Source organism: Lathamus discolor, chromosome 1, assembly GCF_037157495.1.
Source record: "Lathamus discolor isolate bLatDis1 chromosome 1, bLatDis1.hap1, whole genome shotgun sequence".
Taxonomy (NCBI): domain Eukaryota; kingdom Metazoa; phylum Chordata; class Aves; order Psittaciformes; family Psittacidae; genus Lathamus; species Lathamus discolor.
In genome coordinates this window covers 87,089,784-87,094,535 of record NC_088884.1, presented here as the reverse complement: position 1 = coordinate 87,094,535, position 4,752 = coordinate 87,089,784, and positions in this window count along the sequence as shown.

Sequence of the window (4,752 nt, the reverse complement as noted above, 5' to 3'; positions counted from 1 at the left end):
TCCTCTGCTCGCTGGTGATAATGATCCTCCTCAGGCTTAAGTCACAGGCAGAATAATCCTCTGAATTTGAGACATTTTATGAATCGTTCATGTATTTCTGCTTTGTGGGAGGAGAGCTATATCCTACCTGCACGCTTGGATGCTATTAACAAAACACCTCAAACAGTGTATGTATTTTTCCAAAGGAGTCTTACCTCAGAGAAGAGGGACCTGTAGCACTTTGGCTCCTGCAAACAGAATCCCAAGAAACTGCACAAGCAATGGCTTTTATCTTGCTCAGAACCATCATTACTATACTCCACATGCCCACAGCTGTAACAGTCAAGAGTAGCTGTCCCAAACAATACAGTCAAGCAGCTGTGCTGTCTGAGGTGTTCAGCACTGTAGAATTATTTTCCTCTTTTAGTTAATAAAATAATTATTTCCCTTTCTTTTATTTTTTATTTTTTATGGATGTGGACAGTAGCAAGCACTAATCAGATAATAGGAAGGACTGCTCATTATTTAGAAAGAAACAGACACAGAACAAATGCTCCCTCATTTCTAATGTGCTTTTGGGAACAAAGAAGCAGGCAAACTGGAGCAGTGTCTTACAGTCTTCACAAGGGAGGAACAATGAAGCCATTGCTATACAGCTTCTTTTACTAGCCTCACTTGAAGTCTCTTCTGTGATGTCATTGCTAATGGAGTGGTGCAGGTGCTATACAGGTTTTGGGGAGTAGGAGAACAAATGGCAGAGGGAGCAATCACTGCCCACCCCTCCCACACCAGCGCCCATTTGGATGCTGTGACTTCAGGCTTCTCTCTCAGCTTTGAGATTCTTCTGATGCAGTGGGATCAGGGGTCTCCTGAAGACATCAGTTTCCATGTGTTGTAGTGTCTGACCCCTTATATTTCTTGCAGAATCTGATGAAATAAAATGGTAAAGAAAATAATTCTCTGCTGTTATTCCCGTAAGGCATGTATAAGTTTCTAGGAGGAATGTGCTTTGTGCTGATTTGTAGAAAGAACATGCATTATTATTTTCATGTGAATAGGTGAAACAGGTATTATCCCAAGTTATAAAAATAGTCATAATTTTATTTTCTTCGCCAAATTTTACCTAGTTTTCTGCATATGCAAGAAAAAGCATTCAATGAAAATTTTGAAGAAGATGGAAGCGTTTGAAATATCACTGGCTTTACAGATTCCCTACCAGCAATGCCACTCAGTGCTACTGAGAATGCAACGAGAAAGCAAATGGCAGACTATTTCCCCTTACTTTCCATGCTTGTAAACCTTGCTGAGAGTTACAGGTGAGAAGTAATGACATAATTAAGTCAGTGAAGACAAGCCTTATAATGCTTTGCAGATTTAGAAGGGTCAAAACTTTGTTAGAGGATCGGGTCCTTCATTAAAAGTAGGAAATAAAGTACATATAATATATTGGCTAGGGGCTGAACATCCCAAAACCAAACAATGTACTGAACACCAAATCACAAAATGAAGAATGAAATACCTTGCAAGGTACTCACATTGCACAGGGGAAACTGACAGAGGCCGTCAGACAATCCTATGAAGTATTAATGCCACAAGAGCAAAAAACACAGCAGGAAATACAGATGCTGATCATGAAATTCTCATGTTATTTAGTCTGCCTTGTGAGGGACTGTCTTCTCAGCAGAATGAGCCTCTGCAAGTACAGAAAGAACTTTGTGAAATGGTCTTGTCTTTCAATCAGAGATCTTACTGGAGTGTAGCTGGTTGGGGCAGAGAGGTTTTAAGGACATCAGCAATGCATGCCTCCTGGTGTTTGTGATTTTCTCCAGTTGTGAACATCCCAAATTCTGTTATCAGACAATTCACTATTGGCAGCATATTTCTTTCACCAATAGCTGCTAAAACGCAGCTCCATTCAGGAAAACATATTTAAAATTAATTTCTAATAGACCATGCATTTCTAATAGACCGTACAAGAACCGATAAGAAGCTCCCATGGGATTCCTTTAAAGAAACAGCTTACTAGGGGATCTGAGGAGAAATCTCTTTGGCAAAACTCTTTAAAATTAGAATGTTGTATTACCAGATGAAAAGACAAAGACAGGAGTTCTGTTTGTTAGATTTGCTGATAGGAAGAGTACCTACTGAAATTTCTTTATAGTCTCTCATTAAAGTTGAACATACACATATTCCAAATGTTGAAGGAAGCAGTCTTTGTTATTTTACTGCAGTGTTTCAAGCAACAGGAAGCCAATAAAAAGAAAAGCATGGCTGTGTGCATAATGCAAACTAACTCTCAGAAGAACAAGTGCAGACTGCTAAGTCTGGAACTGCCAAATGAATCTCTGAGGCTATCAGCCTAGCTTCAGTTCAGTCCCATTGTGTGCATATACCGTGATCCATCTTTTCATCAGGAAGCTTTACACTCTTTTCTATCCTGTGAAGCAGGGAAGAGTTCAGGCTGTAAATTGGAGTGTTTTCTGGGACCCCTGCTACAAGGCTTGAAGTGAGGGAGTGCAGGGCTGCCATGGGTAGGCTTGGAGGCAGATGAAGGTTGTTCAGGTACTCTAGGGTGACGGTGCATAACCCTGCCAGCTAGTAATGTGCCTTTAGCAACCATCTGTGTGGAACCTTCAAGCTCACTGAAATTTAGCTCAGTTTCTGTATGAAAAGCAGAAGGCACATCTACAACACAAAGAATAATTCCTGGAGGATTTTAAACCTTTAGGCCACAGGATGGAGAGATAATCAGGACTTTCCAAAGAAGAAGATATCTTGGTTTATTTATTTATTTATTTATTTTAAAATTCTAATACCAAACAGTAACATTTTCCCTGTGGTCTACTATGGGAATCAGCAAAACTAAATTCTCACAGCAAAGAGCCCTGTTACCTTACACACAAGCTATGTTAGCACTTCACTAAAATCAGAGATGGTTGACAATGGACTTTTCTGATAAAACCTGTTAATATTCGTAATATAGTGCTGCTGTTAGTCTTTGAAATAGTGCTCACCTGTGCAGGTGTATGCATAAATGTGTGCTTGTGCATGTTTACCTGCAATAAACACACTTTCTCTTGGTTTAATTCTGCTTCCTGCAGAATGGAAGATGTTATTTCCAATGGGAATAACATTTAAAAATAAAGAACAGGAGTAGTATTTAGAATAACTCAGCAATAGATACTGACACTGTTTGAGTAGCTGATCTGTTCCAAGTAGTTTGTATAGACTACACAGTATAACAAGTGTACAGATATATCTGTCAGTGGACCAGATGCTTATGCTTGGAAATTCATGTTTTAATTAAAATAAAAACCCCCAGCATATTTGTAACCATGCTTGTGTATCCATGTTAATTTCTTGATTGCCACTGGTAAATACGAAAAGGAATCACATAACTAGCTGCCTTATTTGATTTCAAAGAACTAAACTAGTAGCAATACAGTGAAAACAAAATACATTATTTGGTTACAGTTTTGCAAAGAATCTGCAAAATGAGTACATAAATAAAAACCTGGAGATTTTGTTACAATTCTTCAAATGAGCCTACAAAATAACACTTAGCACAGAACTTCATTAAAGAGAATTAATGACATAACCCCTCTGTGTTTACTTCTTCAGAACAATTACTTGAGGCAGGAAATCTTTAGATAAAAACCTGTAATGATGCTAAGTCTCCTATCTAACCTCCTTCCCGAAAACATTACAGTTAATGATGACAAATTCTTTCCTTTTGTATCATAATAAAATTCAGTCTTTGTATGTGGTTCAATGAGAACAATAAATGATTTGGCCTCCTTCTTCTGTTTTTAAATTTAAACTGGTAATTAACTTACGAGAAGCCTGAAAAGGTGGAAAATGTTTTTCTTCTCTGTCACTGTAGATTTTATTTGCTCTGAACTTGCAATAACTAACATCAATTTTTTAAAAAAGCTATCAAATTCAGAAATTCTGGGGTACAGCAAATGAGGGACTCTGCATGTGCTTTTCTCTCTTAGGCTGCAGGGAAAATAAGACAAACCTATAGGATGCAGCCAGGAAGAGCAGGGCAGGTTAGAAGGGAAAAATGCTACAGATGGGAGAAAAACTACCAAAGTTCTGTTGTAGGTAAAACTATAACTATAATAAAGATATGCCACTCCTGAAGGGATAATAAACTTTCCTGGAGCTAGCCATACACCTCAAAGCAGTGAGTTCCTGCTAGCAGAAAGCCCCCTCTCCATAGCACCCAGGCTGCCATTGTCCACTGTTGCAAGCTGAGCTCCAAGGCCCCGCAAACACCTGCGTCTATGCTGGCTGCTGTGCCTTATGGGCTGGAGGTGTGTGTGGCATTGGGAAATGCAGGAAAAGCTATGAGAAGAATTTACAAACCATTAAAATGGAAAGAAAGCAAATTCTGCCAGTCAAACCATCTGCTTTCTGTGGTGCATTGCTGTCAAGTTTAGACGTGGTATGTAAGTACTCTGGCAGGAGAGCTCATTTCTAGATAGTAGTATCTGAGAGCCACATGTTGTTTGGAAGCACAATAATGTCAGCCAATCTGTTTACCTACTGATACTGCAGGAAATAATGTGAGTTTATTATGAACTTTCAGTTATGGAAAAAACTAACTTTGGCTAGTTCTTATTATATCTGCTGAGAAGTCACAGTTTTGCAGGAGAAATTGAAGCGATAGGAGTTACGCATACAAATAAGGATTCTAGTGTCATTCTTCAACTTAAACAATGATTTTGCATCAGGGTCTGCAATAGGTGCTATCAATAATGTTAGTGA